Source organism: Meriones unguiculatus, chromosome 15 (genome assembly GCF_030254825.1).
Source record: "Meriones unguiculatus strain TT.TT164.6M chromosome 15, Bangor_MerUng_6.1, whole genome shotgun sequence".
Classification (NCBI taxonomy): Eukaryota; Metazoa; Chordata; class Mammalia; order Rodentia; family Muridae; genus Meriones; species Meriones unguiculatus.
Window position 1 is genome coordinate 34,352,396 of NC_083362.1, and position 22,182 is coordinate 34,374,577.

Sequence of the window (22,182 nt, forward strand, 5' to 3'; positions counted from 1 at the left end):
TTCTGTTGCTCTCCGTGTGGAGCACCTCTACCCTCCATATCTTTCTATCTCCCCCTTCTCTCATAAGATTCCCTGCGCTCTGTGAACAACAGATTTTTAACAATTGGTGACTTTAGCTCATTTTGGAAATAGGAATAAGATATACGTGCATATCTAATATTTTATATGACTTAAGGGCGTACTGGAATGAATTACGTAGTCTGCGAACAACCTGAATATTAAAAAAAAAAAAGAATCTCTTTTACTAAACACGAAAATAAAGCAAAGACCTTGTGGTTCAAAGGATTTAGGCCAACTAAGTGAAGAATTGCTGTTAGCAATGATATTTGTAAAAGATTTGGCTTTAAGAGGCATATTAGTATTTATGGATTAGACTTAAATATATCATTTTGTAACATTTTAAGTACTGCTAATATTCTTTAAGTTTTTTTTCTCCATTTATGAGCTAGGGAGAGAGAAACATCTCCTTAGTAAGTGTGTCCAGGAAGTGTGCTGGAAGGTTTTCATTGCTTGTGCACACTGGCTGAACTATTGTAATTTGTGGTTTAAAAAAATTATTATTATTATAATTTTTATTTTATTTACCTTTTCCAGGCCCTAGGAAGGAACAGAGAACATGCAACTGAAGTCTAAGTCTTAGAAAAGAGTGCCTGGGAATGTTCAGATCTTTTCTTTTAGAACCCAGTTCTTAACACACGTGGTCTTCTAACACACATGGTAGAGGCACTGAACCTTTACCACAGAGAACAAACCTCCGTAGCATTGTGAGTTAACATCTGAGATGATTGTATTTGCAACTTAAAATCACATTGAGTTGTTTATCTGTTTGAATGTGATCATGTGCAGAGGTCAAAGAATAAGTTGAACGGGACTGTTCTCTCTTACCATGCCAGACCTGGACCTATGCATTGGATTAAGATCACCGAGCTGAAAAGAGCCTTTAACCTCTGACCTACAGATGGTCTTAAAGAGGACATAAATGGCACCATTAGTTTGTCAGTAGTTGTAGGATTCTAAAATACAGTCTCCTCCAAAATAAAGACTGTGCGAGTGTGTTTTGTGGACATTTTTCTGACATGTTCTCATTTCCATGATGCATCCTGATAAATCTAACTGACTGTTTGAAGCTGTGTACTTAATGATGTCAGGAGATTACACAAAAATTTAATTAATACCATCTAATTATCACACAGTATTTTCTGTGAAAAATATTAATTAAAACCAAGGTTTCTCCAAATAGCAATTGAGTTTGAGACTACATGTTACAAACTCATTAGTTAAACTAATGGATACTGGGCATACAAGCTTGCCATATAAATCACTGTAAGATGCACACATTAAAATATGCAATCCACAAGGTATGTTTATTGTATATGGAGAAGTGAACTCAATTATGTTTTTTTTTTTTAGATTATTTTATTGTGGACAGAGTATAAAAATGGGTTAACATTTAAAGCAACAATAGCGTAGTTGTAACAAAGTATTTGGAGCTTTGTTAGTAACAATTTTCATTATAGAGAAATGTCATTTAAGTCGGATGTGCATAAGAAAGAAATGTGTAAAATTTATGGATCTGTGTTTCCAAGCAACTTTAAGTTGCTGTCTTCTCAGTTTTTACTTTTAGGCAGCAGTTATTCTGTCTGCTTACATGTGCTAAAGCTACAGTTATGTGACAGGCATCATACTAGCCATAGGACAAAGAGGAATGCAAAACAGATGAAGCAACTGATCAGTATGTAGGCCACTGGATGAGGTGTGCTGCAGAGAGGTAAATTGTGCTGCCAATAAAATGAAATCAAGTGGTTGGTTGATGTACCACCCCTAATTGAGGAACCATCAACAATGAATGGCTGCTGGAAACAGGAGTCAGTTCTATTGCGACTATGGCCCTTGTCTGATCAAGCATGCTCCAGTGGATGGCCCACACCCAAGAATATACGGGTAGCATAAATCAGACTTGACTTATTTTAAAAAGGACACAGAAAACACAGACTCAAATTGGTAGGGAAGCGGGTATGAATCTGTAAGGACTTGGAAGTGATGGGTAATATAAAAACACAATGTATGGTATTCTCAAAAAAAAACTAATTAAAAAACAATGAAATAAAAGAAAGCAAAGACATGCATGCAAGCCTATCACTCAGTACTTCAAAGATCATTAAACTGAACTTTCTCCTCTAGCTTCAGACTGAATGGATTTCCTGATGTTCAATTTGTTACCTGTCTTTTCATCACACAAAGACTGAAATTGAGTGCAATCATTTGCTTCCTATAGACTGTGTGCCTACTTTCTTCTGTATAGTGATGGCTAAGCATTTATAGATTGAAGAGAGAAGGCCTTGCACTAATGTGCATGTGACCCTATTATTATTATTATTATTATTATTTTTAGAGAGAGAGTTTGGGAGTGTCAGAGTTAAAGAGTTGACTGTTTATTTCTCCTTACGGTTTTAGAAGGCTTGTGATAGCCACACAGCATGCCACAGCACTCAGAAAACTAAACTCAAAAAGTGATGTTGCTCATGCATTAGTAAACTTGAGCAAAATTTAGAAATTAAGGGGATATATCAGAGATAAAAGAGTCAGTAAGCAAAAAGGGAAGGAAACAGCCTGGGGACTGGTGAAATGTCAATGACTCCTGTGCTTATTTTGGGATTGCCTTTTATTACAGTAGTTGCTTTGAAAATATCTTGATTATTGAGACTTGTTGACACTTTGTAATTCGATGTGAACGCCTTGATTTCGGGGACTTGTGTTTCCTTACTGGGAGTCTACCCAGCTGTCTCTCATTTCTAATTTTCTTTGACATCCTGCAGTTAGATCTGGGCTGGTTTGCTTTGACGGGTCTGTCTAGTTCATTCATGGATCTCCTGGTTCTGCTCAGATAAATAGTGTCGTTTATGGCTGAAAAGAACATATTTTGGTCAAAGGCATCTCTTGTTCTGAACTGCTAAGAGTTCTTCAGACAGGCAAGCCTCCAGTCAGAAACCTGAAGTCTGTGTTTAAGACTACATCTCTTAAAGCCTAGTAATTAAGCACCCTGGGCAATTTCATGTTTTCTTCTGGTGCCGATTGTCAAGCAGTTACATTGTTCTCTATTAGCTGGAAGCTGCAAGAAACATTCCAAGACTTTTATCACTTATTTTGACATCAATTAAGGATGCATCAGTAATGGAAAACCCTTTGGAAGTAGTGCTGCTGGTACCTTTGAACCCTTCATTCTGACTTCCTAAGAGAAAGATAGTTGTAATTGTTAGTGTTGGTGGGGTCGGTGGCAGCTTTGCTTTTTGGATAGGTTCTGGGTATGTGCAGTGTTTGACTCATGTATCTTTGACAGTATTTCCTATCTGTTGAGAGGCTGAGGAAGGGATAAAGCAGAAACTATTGGCTGACAGCTTTGAAAAAGACAGCAAGGCCTGAAATGCTCATTTGAATGCAGAACAATTAAAAATATACTTCCTTTTAGAAATTTCATTGTGCAAGTTTATATTTTATGTATCATATTTTAAAATTTAAAACTAATTATCTAAAATTGCAATCATGGCCATAATATACAATAAATAGTTTAATTACCATTTATTATTTATGACTATCATGGGCTTTAGCGCCTCTTTTATGGTAACATAAATGGTAAAGCTTAATTATTTCTCCCAATAAATGATCAATGTAAAAGCTCTTTGCCTTTTTCAAATGTCACTGAACTATATAATATGGGAGAGATGACAATTACAGTCATCTTGACCAGGAATAATTCGATACTCTGTCTTACAGTCACATTTAAAATGCTTTTTTCTGTAAATCTCTTATCTAGGGAGTAGGCATCTTCATTTGTGTTGGTTGTTTATTCATCTGCTGGGCCCTGGACATCTTTGCAAATAGTTGTCTTCAAGATACAATTGTGCCATGCAGTTCAGTGTCCAAGTGGGTTACATAGTAATGGGAAGAGGGACTGCCTCTGACATAATCTGATTGGCCTGCTCTTTGATCACCTCCCCCTGAGGGGGGGAGCAGCCCTACCAGGCCACAGTAGATGACAATGCAGCCACTCCTGATGTAATCTGATAGACTAAGATCAGAAGGAAGGAGAAGAGGACCTCCCTTATCAGTGGACTTGGGGAGGGGAATGGGTTAAGAAGGAGGAGGGAGGATGGGATCGGGAGGGGAGGAGGGAGGGGCTTATGGGGAGATACAAAGAGAATAAAGTGTAATTAATAATAATAATAAAAAAGATACAATTGTGCCTACTCTGACCTCAAATTATTTAAAAAAAAGTCTCTGGTCACTAGAGAGGGCCTAAGCTAGATAGGCTAAGGTATAGAAAATGGACTTGTACAATCACTCTAGAACAGGCATGACTCTGGCTTGTGGTCTAGCAGGGAGAATGATGGAATGGGAAGAGGGTGAAGGATTAGGCACAGAGGTCTGCCCTGAAAGCGACTGTAAGTATTTTAATTATATGTAGCAGTGAACAGACCTTTTGGACATTAACATCATTGCCAAAGAAAAATGGAAGGGATCCTCGAATATCACCTGTTTGATGTCTGCTGTGGCTCAGTAGGTGGTCACAACTGAAATAACCTTGGGTGACTCTATTTTACAGTTACCTGCATGTGAAGAAAGCTATATTGGTGAACATGAACGCTCATTTATATAGCTTTTAAAGACCTGTTTAGAAAGCATTTTATGCTTTTGATGAAATGATTGTAGTATAACATAAATGCATACACTATGTTCAGTAAGGCATTTTATTTTAAAAATACAGTTGTGTTTTATACAAAATCTAGATTATTAAAATCATAATTACCTTCTTTCCAGATTTAACTTTCTTTTCTTCTTGATGCTGAATGTTCTTTGTAACAATTGGACTATACTCTTCATTCAATTAAAAAAAAAACAAACAAATATTTCATGAATCTGATTTAAATATTTTTATATTCTTATACTGTCAGGTACTCTGCCTTTTAGTTGAGTTTAGTTGTGGTAACTGGCTTATTTTCTTGAAATAATTGTTAATGGTGAAATTGTCTCTTTCATCACATCTTTTTCTTAAAATTGTATTATGTATTTAGTGTGTGTTGTGGTGGTTGTACTGTATGCTAGTTAATTTGTATCTCTGTATGTATCTGTGTGTTTATGGCCATGGCATGTTTTATTATGGTGTATATGTAGAGGTCAGAGGACCACTCTGGGAAACTGTTCTCTCCTTCCACTGAGGTGGTGCACTTGGTTTATCAGACTTTTGGCAAATAAAATTATCCACTGAGTCCTCTCACTGGCCTTGTTTGTTTGCTTGTTCTTAGGGCATTATGATCAAAACTCCAGATATACACGATGTTAAAGAATCATGTTAGTGTTATTTTCTGGGGCTATATAAAATGTGTTAAAATATATGAGGTGCTACAGCAAAAATTGTTTAATATAGTTTACTTATTTCTCAAGCAGCTCTGACCATGGAGCCATTCTGAGTATGTGTGTAGAACCTTTTCCCTTTATTGCGTGATATAATGTAGAACATCTTTTGCACACCACCCTCAGAACTGACATTGTTTAATCTTGGTGAACTCCATCGTGGCTGTATGATTCTTTTTGATGTTGAACAGAACTTTATTATCTCATTACTGTTTACAAGACTTACACATGAACCTGTTAGTATTTTCTTTTTTATTCTTTTAACATCTTTAGTTTAAATTTCCCAGTGACCCCAGCTTTCTTTCTTTCTTTCTTTTTTAATTTTTTTTTTAAATAAAAAAGACTTCTGGTGTCCTAGCTTTCTGCTGTTAGCAGTTGGCACTGCTTTTTTCAAAAACATCTAGACTTTAAGAACATGACTTCTTTTCTGAATCTTTTTCTTTGGTGTTGGATTTAGAAAGCTACTAGATAATGCTGGCCAAAGAGTAGACTCTTCTTCAGTTCTTTTTGTGCACCATAGCTTTTTCTACTACTCTGATTTTATTTTAGAAAATTATCAACTTTATTTTTCACTACTGATGAACAATAAAATGTAAGTGTTACCTGATAGGAAGTGAGTTCTCTCCTTTTCTAACATAAATTTAACAAAGCAGAGAAACAAAATATAAATGGATGAAGTAGCCAAGAGACTTGAAAGTCCTTTTTACTCTTAATTTTTGCAATGCATGTTGCAACTTTACGCCTTTTCAATTTTCAGAAATATTACATTACCTTTTCTTAAAAATAATTTTCGAATCAATTGTGTTTGCAATAATTTGCAAATTCATTTAATTATTTATTATTATTTCTCATTTATTTTTTATTTAATCATCAATTATTTACTATTTAATCAATTAATTATTTAATTTGGTACCTACAAACTTTTTTAAATCTCTATTTATTTTTATTTTTTTGATTTTTTTTTTATTAATTACAGTTTATTCACTTTGTATCTCCCCTGTAGCTCCCTCCCTCCTCCCCTCCCAATCCCACCCTCCTTCTCCCTTTTCCACCCATGTCCCTCCCCAAGTCCACTGATAGGGGTGGTCCTCCTCTCCTTCCTTTTGATCCTAGTCTATCAGGTCTCATCAGGAGTGGCTGCATTGTCTTCCTCTGTGGCCTTGTAAGGCTGCTCCCCTCTCAGGGGAAGGTGATCAAAGAGCCAGCCACTGAGTTCATGTCAGAGACAGTTTCTGTTCCCGTTACTATGGAACCCACTTGGACACTGAACTGCCATGGGCTATATCTGTTCAGGGGTTCTAGGTTATCTCCATGAATGGTCCTTGGTTGGAGTATCAATCTCAGAAAAGACCCCTGTGCCCAGATTTTTTGGTTCTTTTGCTTTCCTTGTGGAGCTCCTGTCCTCTCCAGGTCTTACTATCTCCCCCTTCTTTCCTAAGATTCCCTGTACTCCACCCAAAGTCTGGCTCTGATACCCTGCAGGGTAGAGTCAGAGGCCCTCTGTGGTAGGCTCCTGTCCTGTTCCTGTTTTCTGTCTCTTCTAATGTCCATCCTCTTTGTCTTTCTGAATGGGGATTGAGTATCTTAGCCAGAGTCCTTTTTGATTTTAGTATATTTATCCTATAATATATGTCTAATATCCACTTATGAGTGAGTATATACCGTATGTCTTTCTGCTTCTGGGATACCTCACTTAGGATGATCTTTTGCAGGTCCCACCATTTGCCTGCAAATTTCATGATTTCCTTGTTTTTTTATTGCTGAGTAATATTCCATTGTGTAGATGTACCACAATTTCTGTATCCATTCCTCTACTGAGGGGCATCTGGGTTGTTTCCAGCTTCTGACTATTACAAATAAAGCTGCTACAAACATGCTACAAACATTTTTCCCCCTCAGAATGATTATCATATGCTTCTCTCCATGACATGTGCAGTCGTGGATGCTTGGCAGTAACTTTGTGGTCCCCCAGAAACAGAGCACAGTGGGTGTTATTTGCTGGAATCATGGAGCTGAATTTAAGCTGTTTATGGTGCTTAAATCATGGTGGAGTATAACAATGATCGTGAGGACTCTAAGGCTGCACTGAAGGATACGCTAAATATTTGAGAGACAGAATCAAGATTTACATCTCTGGGATAACAACAAGGACTAGGGAAATCACTGTCCCTAGGCTGAGTATCCAAGACGTGGTTATTGCTGTGTGATGGTGGAATAAAGAATATATATTGATCATAGACTTCCTTTTGAAAGCAAAATAAACAAGCCAGCTGAATTCCTTCTGTGCTCTTGAGAACGACTTATAGTCGTTAATGGTTAAAGAAATTAGTGCATCCTGATAGTTTTTGCAGGTTTGTATTTCTCACAGTGCTCAGGCAGCAGTTTTTGTTGACATAATAAAACCCCAGCAAAACCTGCTTGAGGTTGGATAGGTTTAATTTTGGCCTCCAGTTTTAGGGTTCACCATAGAGGAGAGGGCAAGACAGGATGAGCTTGAAGTGCCTGCATTGCATCCACAGAGAGAATGCACAGAAAGAGAGATGCTGGTTAATGCTTGTTAGTCACTGTTCTGTTGCTTTTAAGAGAAACTATGTCCAAGGCAACACTTTTCAAGTAAAGCCTTTAATTGGTGGTTTGTTCACAGGTTAATAGGGTAGTCCATTATCAATCAGCAGGCAAGATGGTGGCACACAGGCAGGCATGGCACTGCAGCTAAGAGTTTTACATCCTGATCTACAGCCATCAGAGAGCAAGAGAGACACTGCACCTGGCATGAGCTTTTGAAACCTCAAGTTCCACCCTCACTGACATGCTTCTTCCAACAAGGCCTGATCTAAGCATTTAAATACATGAGCCTATGACGGTCATTCTTATTAAAATGAGGAAAAAGCTCAAGTCATGTTGTTTTTATTCAGTCTAGGATTCCAGACTATGGAATTTAGCCACTTACATTTAGGATGAGCCTTCCCACCTTAATTAAGCCAATTAAAAAGCTTTGTCCCAGTCACAGACTTGCTTAAAAGCTGATTCTTGAAATCTGTCAAGTGAACAAACATTATTGATCATTATAGCAGCCCTATTGTAAATAAGTACCACAGACTCCTTCAGAGAGCCTCTGCTCATGCCCAGGGTACTTGTATTGCTTTTTTGCAGAAGACATCTACGAGGAGAATTCACAGTAGAAAGTAAAAGTTGCGCACTGAGCAGTGGAGAGTGCCAGGTTGAACCTGGAACTAAGGTTATCAGCAGGCACATCTGTTATTTTTAAATGGAACTCAGGTGACTTCAAATGATCCATCTCCAGGTAGAAGAAAGATAGCTGTAGGCAGACGGTCACATTGAAGGGAAGGACTTTTCAGATAAGCCAGTAAGAAGCAGAGAAGGATCAGTAGAAAGATTCGCTATTTGTACAGTAGTCCTGTACATGATTTTGTTGAGTTCAGAAGTTATTACCTGGAGAGAATTGCAAAGGAATCTAAATGTTATCATGGAGTGGACAGGACTATAACTAATAAAATACAGTCCCAAGAGCTGCAGGGATATTTTCACTGTAAACAAAAGTGAGAAGTAGGTGCTCCAGAAAACATTTGGGAAAGGAGTAGGTCACACTCAAGGTTACACGTGCTCAAGCCTTGCATGTGGCATATTGATAGCTTAAAATTCTTATTAGAGAATATCTTTATATAAAAGGAAAGTTTCTGAGCCAGCAGTCTTTTTTCCCCAGCATTTCAAAAATTTTTAAAAATTTATTACAGTTTACTCACTTTGTGTCCCAGCTGTGTCCCCCTCTCTAGTCCTCTTCCAATCCTGCCTCTCTCCCTCATCTCCTCCCATTTCCCTCCCCCAGTCCACTGATATAGGCAGTCCTCCTCCCCTTTCATCTGACCCTAGCCTACCCAGTCTCACCAGGACTGAGCTAGCAGTCTTTATAGCTAATGTTAGGAGTGCTGGAATTCTTGAGTATAATTGGTGAAAGGCTTCACCCAAACTCCAGAGTGAGGGGCTCCTTTTCTTTCCAATGTCCATGTAATTGTCCCTTTCTATCTGGCTGTATTTATATCTAGTTAAATTTTATTTTACATATTTAGATAAACCAAGTATAAATTCACGAAGATATAGACTGTCTCTGCTGTGTGAAACCATCCCTGGCATTTAACAAACACTGATTAAATGAGTACGTTTCAATTACTGGAATAATCATCTAGTTTCAAGTTTTTCTTTCATCAGAGTACTTCTTGCCTGTGTGTTCCTGTGGACTGGCCTCTGTGGGCAGAGAAACAGGACAGGCTGTGAGGGCATTGTCTTATCCACAGGGCATCCTGGTGACTTCCAATGGTTGTCACAGAAGTGCCAATGACCAAGGTTGTTTAACCTACCTCCAGGCAGTGTAGAGGAAATGAATCAGCACCAGAAAAAAAAGCTATAGGGAGCATTTGCTCAGGGGCTTGGCACAACAATAGGGAATCCAGAGCCATTTAATATGTAAGCAACCAAGCATAGTGAGCATTTCTGTTGTGGTGGTGGTTATTTACTTGCTTTTGTTTGTTGTTGTTTTGTGAGTGTGAGTGAGTGTGTGTGTGTGTGTGTGTGTGTGTGTGTGTGTGTGTGTGTGTGCAGCCTAGCCTTATTCATGCAGATAGTGGTATTTACTTTTGGAATTTCAACTTCTGAAGGGAGGGTGTGAGGAAAGTCAAGATGCTCAGAACTCAGAAACAACCAATGAAGCCCAAGACTCCTACAAAGATAGCAGTATGGATGTTTCTACACAAGGGTACTTGACTTTAGGGAGGGGCCCATCTTCAGGCTTAGCAGTCAGCCCTGGCTTCTGTCTGTAAGAGTGACATCACTGAGCAAGGAATGAAAAAGCCTAACTGCTCTTCTTCCTGAAGTGCCTGGGCTGCAAGATTTGTGGGTGGAGATCAAAATGTGAAGGCTGGGAAATAAGTATTGTAGGAAGCCTTGCAAGCCTGAGGCACCCCATCTGTGCTTTCTTTCTCTTTCTGCACTGCTGCTGATTGGACTGACATTTTGTGAACACTAAGTGAGTACTCTCCCACATTGCTAGCTTCATTTCTTCTTCTTCCTCCTCCTCCTCTTCCCTCTTCTTGATTAAAAAATATAATTTTCTATGTTCTTAGAGTTCTAATGTGCATGGATCTCCCTCGGAAGGGGAAGTAGGATAAATTTTGATGGTATACTTGAGACAAGTGGGAACCGAAGCAGGAGGGATCAGTTGGGGTGGAAGAGGAAGAAAGATTTCGGGGAGAAAAGGCTAGAATTGGAGGACATTTAGGTGGTGGTGTGGAACTCTATTTCAGAGGAAACTTCCTGACATGTATGAAGATGATCCTAGTGAGGATTCCCAGTAATAGAGGATTCAGAGTCTAAAACTACCATCTCCTTTTTTTGTGATTTGTTTGTTGTTGTTTGTTTGTTTTCTGAGACAAAGTTTCTTTGTGTAGCCTGGGCTGTTCTGGAACTTGCTCTATAGACTGGGCTGGCTTTGAATTCATAGCGATTTGCCTACCTGTGCCTCCCAAGTGCTGGGGTTAAAGATGTGTGCCATCACCATGAGGGGCTCATTCCTTTTTTTTTCCCTTTCCAGTCTTTTTTTTTTCTTAGATATATGGCACTGTGACTTTTTCCATTGCTAATCATGAGGTCTACCCTGAGGTATATATTTTTAACTCTCTAATTTTTTATGTGCAACAAAACTTTTGTGCCTAGTATTTTATGCTCTAGGAAAGGAAAAGCAAATATATGTCTAATACTAATTCAGAGAAAATGTACTTGTTTTTGATTGATTGTTTCTTTCTTTCCCCCTTGTTCCAGATAAACAAACTGAATGGAACTCATTCTTGATTCACGCTATTTGCTGTTAATTAGTTAATTTCTTAGATGATCTGGTCTTAGGTCAGATAGTACATGTATCAGAAGATAATACAGCTTTAGCAGAGGGATGAATAAAGGGCACTCATGGCTAAATTATGTCAGAATGATAGGTTAGTCAGGGCAAGAAAGCAGTGTGTGTGTGTGTGTGTGTGTGTGTTTGTCTGTGTGTGTGTCTGTGTGCTTTGGCATATGGCAGGCAAAGTTTGAAGTATCTATAGTACTTCCTATTGAGACATGCTCATAGTATGCTTACCATGCGTTTTTGCTTTAAGTTAAACAATCAATGAATAGAAAATTATTTAACAGCTCTCCTTCACTGAGTTTATGAGGAACTCATTGCACATAAAATTCACTATTCCTCCATCATTGCACTCTCAAATTTTTCTTCCACTTTAATTTTTACTCATTTCTTTATGAGTTACTTCATCTTAAACCTAAACTTAAAAATACATAAGCGAACTTTATAGGAAGTGACACTTACTTCTATGTTGACATCTTTAATGATTTTAAAAAGTAATGAAGATTGCATCTTAGATTGTGTCTCTATCCTAAATTGCTTCTCTGAAATCCTTTTGAGATTGTACAGGCAGCACTGGTTAAAAGTAGTCAGAATATTTACATAAGGTTATTTTCCAGATGTTTATATTACTCTATATTTTATTATTGCTTGCTAGTTTTTGGCAAGTTGGGTCTTTTTGGCAAGTTTGTTCTTTTAATAATATTTTTCTCATTTGTTTATTACTCTTTGTAGATTCAAAATCCTTTCAGATGTATACCTTGTGCTGGCACATATTCTTAGAATGTATCTGACATGAAGAAAGTGATGAAATTTGTACCTATTTCAGTCATACAGAAAGTCATTGGATGTCACATAGTGTAGCCTGCATGATAGAAGTAGTTTGAATACCATGTGTACAAGTATCTGTTATGTCATTTCAAAATACAAATTCTGTTTTATACTGTATTCTTGGCAGATATTAATAGACAAAACCAAAATTCATCATTATTTTATTTGACAAGGAATGAGTCATAGCTTGGATTAGCATTCTTTTTTTTTTTACCTTTATTATTATTGTTTTTTTTTTTTTTTTACAATTTATTCACTTTACAGCACAGTTGTAGCCCCTCCCACATCTCCTTCAGGTCCCATCCTCCCTTCCTCTTCTACCCCTAGCCTCCTCCCCTAGTCTGCTGAAAGGGGGAGTCCTTCCTCCTTGCCATCTGACCTTAGCTTATTAGGTCTTATCAGGACTACCTGGAACCTCCTCCTCTGTGGCCTAGCAAGACCACAACACCAGAGGGAAGAGATCAAAGAGCAGGAAACTTGCTTTATGTCAGAGACAGCCCCTGTTCCTCTTACTCGGGAACCCACATGGAGACTGTGCTGCCTATAGGCTACATCTGAGCAGGAGTCTAGGTCCTCTCCATGCATGGTCCTTGGTTGGTGCATCAGCCTCTGCAGGACCCACTGGGCCTAGACTTTTTGCTTTGTTGATCTCCTTGTGGAGCTCCTGTCCCCTCCAGGTCCTTCTGTCTCCCACCACCCCCTTCTTTCATAAGACTCCCTGCTTTCTGCCCAAAGTTTGGCTGTGAGTCTTTGCCTCTACTTTGATCCCTTGTTGGGCAGAGCCTTTCAGGAGACAGCTATGGTAGGCTCCCCTTCTAGTCCTTCTCTTCCACTGCTTCTGGTGTCTATACTGTTTCCCATTCTGAATGAGAATTAAACATCCTCCTTGTTTAGCTTCTTTAGTTCTTTGGATTGTAGTATGTTTATCCTATATTATATGGCTAATATCCGCTTAGAAGTGAGTATAAACGATATGTTTCTGGTCCTGGGTTACCTCACTCAGGATGATCTTTTCTATTTCCATCCATTTGCCCACAAATATCATGATTTCTTTGTTTTTAACAGCTGAGTAATGTATACATGTGCGACAATTTCTGTATTCTTTCTTTGGCTGAGGGACATCTAGGTTGATTCCAGATTCTGGTTAAGAATGAAGCTTCTATTGAAAAAATTTCCTTGTTGTATGGTGGAACATCTTTGGGGTATATGCCCAGGTGTGTTACAGCTGGATCGTGAGGTAGCACTGTTCCCAATTTTCTGAGATAGAATCTCAGAGTCATTTTAAATTGTCTCCTCTGCCAATGAGTTCAAGGCTCTTCCCCACTTTTTCTTTTAACAGAGTCAATCTGGTTTTATGTTGAGGTCTTTGATCAAGTTGGACTTTAATTTTGTGAAAGATGATAGACATGGACCCATTTATATTTTTTCTACATGTAGACCGCCAGTTAGACCAGCACCATTTGTTGGAGATGTTATCTTTTTTCAATTGTGTGGTTTTGGCCTCTATGTAAAAAAAATCAGGTATCTGTCTTTGTGGAGGTTTATTTCTGGGTCTTGGATTTGATTCTGTTGATCAGCCAGTCTGTTTCTATGCCAGTACCATGCACTTTTTATTATTGTTGCTCTATAGTACAGGCTGGCTTTAGCTATTCTTTTTTTTTTTTTTAATAGGAAATTGAGAATTGCTCTTTGAAGGTCTGTAAAGAATTGTGTTGGTATTTTGATGGGGTTTGCATTGAATCTGTAGATTGCTTTTAGTAAGATGGCCATTTTTATTATGTTAATCCTACCAATACAGGAACATGCCAAATCTTTCTATCTTCTGTTATCTTTTTCAATTTCTTTCTTCAGAGACTTGAAATTATTTTCATACAAGTCTTTTACTTGCTTGATTAGAGTTACACCAAGATATTTTCTGCTATTTTTTGGTTATCATAAAGGGTGTTGTTTCCTTAAATTCTTTCTCAGCCCATTTTTCTTTTATATACAGGAAGGGTACTGATTTTTTTTTAAGTCAATTTTGTATCCAGCCACTTTTCTGTAGGTATTTATTTGCTGTAGGTGTTCCCTGGTAGAATTTTTGGGGTCACTCATGTATACTATCGTATCATGACCACAAAATTCTTATAAAGGAAAACATTTAATTGGGGCTGGCTTACATGTTTCAGAAGTCCTTTATTGTTATGGTAGGAATGATGACAGTGCAGGCAGACATAGTACTTGAGAAAGAGTTAACAAGTTCTACATCTGGATCAGCAAGAAGCAGGAAAAGATCCTGTCTTGAGCTTCTGAAAACTCAAAGCCCACCCCAGTGACACACTTTCTCTAAGAAGGCACATCTCCTAATACTGCCACTCCCTAGAACCTGTGGGGATCATTTTTATTCCAATATACTGGATAGGAAAAATATTAAGGTTTATTTTATTTATGTGCATAAGTGTATGTTTCTGTGTGTGCATGTTTCTGTTTTTGTATTCTGTTTCCTGGAGAAGCCTGAAAATGGCATTAGATCCCTTGGATTTGGAGTTACAATAGGTTATGAGCTTCTTGACTTGAGTGCTAGGAACATAACTCATTTCCTCTGGAAGAGTAACCAGTGCTCCTAACTGCTGAACCATCTCTGCAGCCGCAATATTCTGCATGAATTTTAAAATACAAAATACTATCTGTACATTGCATACCTAGTTTATGTAACTGTTCACATATCTTTTAAATCTGCTACTTCACCAGTTTAAAAATTGATTTCCACTGTTATCTTCGAGAAGAATGAATTAGTAGTGTAGGATATCCAACCTAAGTTTGATGAAAGACTATTAAGTTTTAAAGAAACAAGATGTTTAATATGTGTAAATTATCTCATTCTGACTGAAGCTCATTTGATATTCTGTGGTTTTAAATCCCCATACAATGACAAATATTTTAGCAAAACAAAACAAAACTAGAAGTAGATGAGTAACACTTTTGTAAAAATCTTTTGTTTTCCTCAATGTATCAGTGAATCATTTTGGCCTAATATGTTTATAATGGTAGATTAATTTAAAGCAATTTGTGTGTGTTGGCTTGAATAGGAAAAGGTCACCATAGGCACCTGTATTTAAACTCTTTGTTCCTAGTTGGTACTATTTGAAGAATTATAGAATCGTTTGGAGATGAGTCCTTGCTAGAGGAAGTACATTACTCTGGTCTTTGAAGGTTTATAGGCTTGTTCCAAGTCCTCTTTTCCTTCTGCTTTCTTTGAGAGGATTAAAAATGTAGTTGCTCAGTTTTCTACCCTCTGCTGAAAACCATGCCTTCTCCTCTTTTATGGGTGCCTAGCCTTCTGGCATCCATCATAAGGTAAAACAAATGCTTTCTTTCCTAAGTTTCTTTTGGTCATGGCATTTTATCATAGGAACAGAAAAGTAAATAATACATGACACAAAACCTTAATGGGGCATATATTATTCATCAGTAAATAACACATATTTGAAAGTAATTATTTGGATGTACTTAAGAGAAAAGCACTTGTGGTTTGTACCATATCTAAGGGTTCTAGAGCAGAACTTTGAGCACTGAGGCTGAATAGAGTCACTCAGGTGCACCTTCTTTCACAGCTCTGTTTTCCCCTGAGTTCGATGCTGTGGTGGTTTTAATAAAAAAATGACTCTATATTTGCACCTTCTTTCACAGCTCTGTTTTCCCCTGAGTTCCATGCTGTGGTGGTTTTAATAAAAATGACCCCATAAGCTCATGTATTTGAATTCTTAATCACCCTGAGGGAGTGGTTTTATTTGAAAAGTTTAAAAGATTAGGACCTTGTTGGAGGAAGCATATGCTTGGGAATGACGTTTGAAGTTTCAAAAGCCCATGCCAAGCCCAGAACCTCTCTGTGCTATATATCAGGATTTAGGTCTAAGCTAGTTCTCCAAGGCCATTTCTGCCTTCATTCAGCCATGGTCCCTGCCATGATGAATAAGCAAGTCTCCAATTAAATGATTTCTTTTTTAAGAGTTAGCTTGGAAGAGAAAAAAAAAAGAGTTAGCTTGGTTATTACATCTCTTTACAGCAAGAAAACAGTTACTAACACAGATAATGTTTCAAGACATTTAACTAGAGGTCAAAACATCCTCTGGGATTTTAGCCTTCCATTTAATCAACTCAAGTGGACAGAGATTAACTCTTTCTAGCTGTCGAAATGCATACTCATTTTATTGTCCTTAATTTAGTCCACATTTCCATTCAGGAGTGAGTCATCAGGAATACATCATAGTGTTGTCATTGTCCAGTCTTGGAAATGCTTTAGGGTCCTTGGCCAAACCTAGCCGTCAAGAAGGAAGAAGAGGGTAGGTCTGCAAAGGACACCTAGGATGATGCCATGTCCAGCATTTTTTCCCCCTGAGGAGGAATGGTGGCAGCAAGAAATCATTATAAATTAATATGCAAAATTAAATGAAGAAGGAAATGCATAATATTATATAAAAACACTAAGACAAAAATATCAGTTTAAAATGTTATGTTATCCAAAAGCATGATTTTTGTAAAATATCCACACTGAAATGTTGTATTGCTAAAGAGGCAGCCTCAAACATACCCAATTATGTAAATACTTGAGGTACATCTATAAAATTGTTTCCTCATCTATAAAATGATAATTGTATGGTTAACAGTAGGTTAATTTCTTTATTTTTCTGCTAAATGTGTTGCTATGGAAAGTATTTGGATTTTATTAATGCTTGTTTAATATAATTTGGTTAATATCCAAAAATGGTGATCTGATAATTAATTTGAAAACAAGGCTGTGTGAAATTTTTCCTCCCCCCAACTCTGGGAAATTAGAAAACTGATTTGTAGCTCAGAGAAATTTGCTTTTAAAGAATTATATATCTTTGGATATTATCCTGATAACTTTAAAGATTCTATCATGTACTCGTAAATATCATTGTGATAGCATTAAACAATTATGTACTCATGGATATTAGCCTGATAAAATTAAATTCAGTAGGTCTAGAAAGAAACCATAATTATTTTTTAAAATGTAATCTAAGTTACTGAATACTTTCAGGTGCAGTTTTTCATTATGAATTCAATTAGTTTCTTGGTTTCTTTCATTTGAATCACATCTCTTTTGTGATTAGATGCATGGTTCTGTAAATCCTAAGTATATTAAAGCAGCTCTGTGGATTCCGGTAATAGTATAAAATCATTAAAATTGAAGAGTGCATGTGATATAAACAGGCTTTATTTCAGTACATACTGAAGTGTTTACTATCAAATTACTATGGTTTTCTAGTTTTTAATCTTAAAAGATAAAGAAAAAACCTGAGAGAGAGAAAGATGGGAAAAGGAAAGGAAGAAAGGAATCAAAATACAGGTAATGAGTTTGGAAAAATCAAATTCTTTTCCCTAAACATCTCAATGCTGAAATGAGTAACTGTGGCATTTTACAGATAACCCTAGCATTATAGGGTTCTCTAGAAGAAAAAGCTAGTTGTTAAGGTTAAGTCTATGAACAGGCACATTTTAAGCATTCTTAAATGAGTGTCTAAGCACTGTGATAAGGACAGCCTGGGAGAAGTACAGGACTTGCTCAGCGCGGCCAGCAGGTGTGCAGTTAGGACTGGAGTCAAGTATGGCCTCCAGGGAGCACAGTGCTAACTGCCTTGTTCCTTCAGTGCCTGCAACCCGTGGACATCCACCAGTAAACTCCTGCCTGGTTCCCAGAGACATGCTTTATAGGTGCATTAAGCATCTGATCACAGCATATGATCAAAGCCAATGAGTCACTCTGATTTCTTATATTTATAACTTTAGTGCACAAGTTACCATATTTAAACTATGTAAACCTGAAAAATTGCTATGGATGATTGCCTTCGCAAGCCTCATTGACTGATGATGTTTTCCCCTTTATATGTGCAGTTTTTAGTATTTTAGAATTAATAACAATTTCATTATTTGAAAAATTATTAGAAATATTTCCATTTACTTTTGGTTTTCAATTTTTTCACAAATACATGTGTGTATGTGTGTGTGTGTGTGTGTGTGTATGTGTGTGTATGTGTGTATGTATATATATAGTACATTGGTGTTTTGCCTGCATATATGTCTGTGTGTGAGGGTGTTAGATCTCCTGGAACTAGAGTTACGAGCAGGTGTGAGCTCTCCTGTGGATGCTGGGACCTGAAACTCACAGGAAATGACTGCCACGGGTGCCAGCAGGATTGGATGACTTGAGAATGGTCATATCTCTTCTGATCAGGAAAAATTCCTCTCAGTGACCATTCCAGACACAGAACGTACACTGTAAGTGAGCAACCTAGACTGAATTTGGTTTTAACCAGCAAATTTATATTTTTGCATATTTGGAAAGAGTTTGTCACCTTTGACTCCTGTTGCCTTTCTGTTATGCTGGCAGCTGAGGGCATCCCTCTCAGACTCTAAATGGAAAGATAACAGAGATTTGAACTCGGTCCTACCTGCTTTCTCTAGGAATAGACAGCCCCAGGATGACTCAATTTCATCTTTTCTATTCCTCCCTAATTCCCAGCCCTTCGTATCTTAGAATTTTTTATCTTTATATTCTATATTACAATCAGAAAAATCCTGAGTTTATTTCTCTTTGAAATTGTCATTTGGCAGATATATGGAGATTTCTAACAAGCAGTCAGCATGGTTTATCCTCTTTTGTGTTTCTTCAGAACAGAACTGGCTCCATCTTTTTTTTTTTTTTTTTTTATACACAGATGGGACTGTAAAATTTCAGTATTTTATGTTGTTCCTGTCACCTTTGTGTGAAAATCCCAATTTCCTAGCATGCTCTTGACAAGCATGTGATGTGTGCTCACTCAACATGAAGGTTTTATGCAAAGCCATCTCCTATTAGTCTTGTGTTTCGAAGCTTGTGGCTTGCCTGTTTTGAGGTTGACATGCTGTTTCTTATTCCTGAGTCTTTGCTAAGGAAGTGCCCTCTTAACACCATCTTTTCCAACTTCCTCACTAATCAATTTCTACCCAAAGGTGAGCAGGCTCCATCTCTCCCCAGAAGATTTTCCTGATCATTTTCTATGCTTCAGCAGCACCTGAGCTTGCCGTCAACAGTCTTGTCACCGTGGAAACTCAAAAGAGTGTACAGACATATTTTTCTCTCATTACACACAGCTACCACTGGGAATTTGGTACCTGTGCAGTTAATGTTAGAGGAAAGCACCAACAGTTATGACTGTCTAAGCTACCTAGTATGTGCAGAAGTTATTGTTCCCGACACATGAAACAGTCTTCTCAAGTCCTCACCACTGTGCCCTGTGCCTAAGGGGCTGTACTGAGAACATTTGATAAAATGCTTGAAAGACACTAAGGGGTCTGCAGTGCATCTGCAGGGTGACATACTGGATGACTTACTATGGAAATTATGGCTCACTAAGGATGTGCAAGTCAGGGTACAAACTGGGATAGGAATAACAAATAAAACATGTTATAGTCAGTCAAATTGAATTTAGCCTGTTAAAACAGTGTATGCGGTAAGAGAAATTAAATGGATGAACAATGCTAGGTCTCTGGCATTATTCAGCAACTAGAATGAGGGTCATACTAATATTTAAGTCATCAGAAAGTATTAAGAAACCAGAAAAGAGAATATAGAGAAATGGAAAAGATATAGAGAAATGGAAAAGATAAAAGGAAATTAGAGATTTTGTACATTTTGAGCTCAAGATTGTTTCCAAATAAATACATAGCCCCGCTCTTGAGGGGGTAACATTTTGGAAATTAAACTGAAGAATTAAAGTCATGGTGGGAATGGTGGCACATGCCTGTAATCCCAGTACTTGGGAGGTAGATTGGCGTCTCACATCATCCTAAGCCATTCAGGGAAACCAGATAATCATTCCTGGACTATAGTAAAGTGATTGAAATACCTTTGACATTGTTTTAATGTTTTGTGATTATAAATAATTACATTTCCTCCTTCCCTTTCCTCCCTTCAAACCATCCCATTGTACAATCCCCTTTCAAAATTTTGTCCTCTTTCTCATTAGCGGTTGAGTACCTTTTATGGTCATCACAGACATGGTTTGAATATCATGCTAAATAGCAGTACTGTTTGCCCCAAAATTATGATTTGATCTTGGTTTTATAGCTTGGGAGCATCTCTACATGTGTTTTAAGTTGATGAGTTGAAGCACCTGACCATGCTCTCATAGTGCTTTTCTCAAGTTAGTGCTGTTAAAAAGGGTGAAAGTTTTTGTAAAGAGTGATTGCCTTCACTTACTTTCCTATCTGTCTTCAAATTGTTTGAGCAAGTGTGATAAATGGTGGCAGACAGCCTTAAATTGAATATATTATGTTCGTCCTAGAAATGTAAGAACCATTTGAATTGGAAATCAGGATTTTTAAAATTCTAGAATAAAAATATGTTCAAAGGAACAGCACACAAGCCAGTCTCATTTTTTTTTTTTGCAAGAGTATTCAAAATGATGCTTCTATGAACTACTCTAATCAGATCAGACATGGCTGCAGAGTCTGTCACTTCACTTGCAAGGACAACAGAAGCAGGCACAAGTTCATTCTTGTTTTTGATATATTTTTATTCTCTTCTTTATTCTGTCACATTGCATAAAATATTCTGCTTTGACGACATTCTGCAGAAAGGCTGAGCTTTAGTCAGCCCTCCTCGGAAATAAAACCCAGTAAAGGTTAAGACAAAGTAACCATTAGGAGGAAAATACATGGTTATTCGCTTATTCTTTTTCTTTTCTTTTCTTTTCTTTTTTTTTCTTTTTTTTTTTTTTTTGAGTGAGCTTTACTGGAAGGTTTTGGTAATACTTCCTGATGTTATCTTGGTTATTTTTTTTCTTAATCTTTTGTTGTGGTGGTGGTTTTTGTTGTTTTTAAAGATCAGTATTCTGCTCTAACATTCCCAAAGAAGTCATTTTTTTCTTGTCACCTAAACAAATATGTAACTAAGACAGGATCTGCTAAATAATTTTGAAAATTGTGGTCTGGCTTATCTTTTTTTTTTTTTTTCTTTTTTTTGGTATGTGTTTTCTTTGACAGTTTTCATGTTGGGTAGATTTATTTTTAGAGCTGGAAGTATATGGCAGTGTGACCTTTATCTTTATGTGAAATGGAGCTGGTCATGAGCTTTCATGGGTGACAGCATCACTGGGTGGGCAAACATTCACTGTTACTTACTGTATCAGTTGTGGGCTGGAAGTTTAGTGTGCATGTTGTCAAAAAGGAGCCTCCCTCCAAACTACGATTCTCCAAAGCAGTTACTGTGTGTCTTTAAGGAAGCAATTCTTTGGCCTCTGAAGCAACTGTGCCAAGGGATCTGCTCTAGAAGTCTGAGCGAGTCAGTGCTCTTGGGAGCTGCCCTTAGCTCCCAACTAAGAACATTCGGTGTATGACCTCACAGCACTGCCACCATTAGGTGTGATACTACTGCCTGCATCCTAAACTGGTGTCAGACTTCTGGTGTCAGATGACAGTGCAGTGGTGAGGATGGTGACATCACTCCAGCTGATAATTAAACTCTCACTGTTGTCTCACTTTTCTCTCTCCTGCTGTTTCCTAAGATCTTCTCCCAAATAAACCTGAACTAGAGTTGTACTCAGACTTTCCTGAGGTAAACTAAACTAATACCTTGCTTTCTTTCTACCTAACATTATACTAATTTTTTTTATTAAATGGTGAATAAATACAAAGATTTCTAAAGAAGATTTCTAAAGACATAGATTTCATCTATGTCTAAGATGAAGGAACTTTTAGAATATTTAGATAGCTTAGAAATAGCTAGGAATTAAATATTTGCCATTTGTCTGTCATTGGTGACTAAAGTGTGTGCCAAGGTGTTTGATACAAGCTTATGGTGGAGAGCTGGGGCAAAGGGTTATAGATATGTGTTTCCTCGTTTTGGAAAAAATAATTTTGTATTTTGCCAAAAAGAAATTATTCTGTGCAGCTTCCTGCTCCTATCTGAATTGATGTCAAACATATATTTGAAATGACTGAATTAAATAACGGAAACTAATTTGTAGTGTTGTGACTACCTGGAAATACAC

At 37.4% G+C, this 22,182-nt stretch overlaps 1 protein-coding gene across 10 annotated transcripts in view; it reads left to right on the forward strand.

Annotated features, from left to right (window-relative positions):
* The window catches only part of Gulp1 (GULP PTB domain containing engulfment adaptor 1), a 265,567-nt gene that overhangs the window by 72,504 nt on the left and 170,881 nt on the right, over nt 1-22,182 (forward strand). For 2 of the 10 annotated variants that reach the window (XM_060368323.1, XM_060368320.1), the window contains exon 1: nt 10,263-10,450. The exons of the other annotated variants lie outside the window; for them this stretch is intronic. The gene's annotated coding sequence lies outside the window, so the exon portion shown is untranslated. Of the gene's footprint in view, nt 1-10,262; nt 10,451-22,182 lie in introns of those variants that run through there. 10 annotated transcript variants of the gene reach the window in all.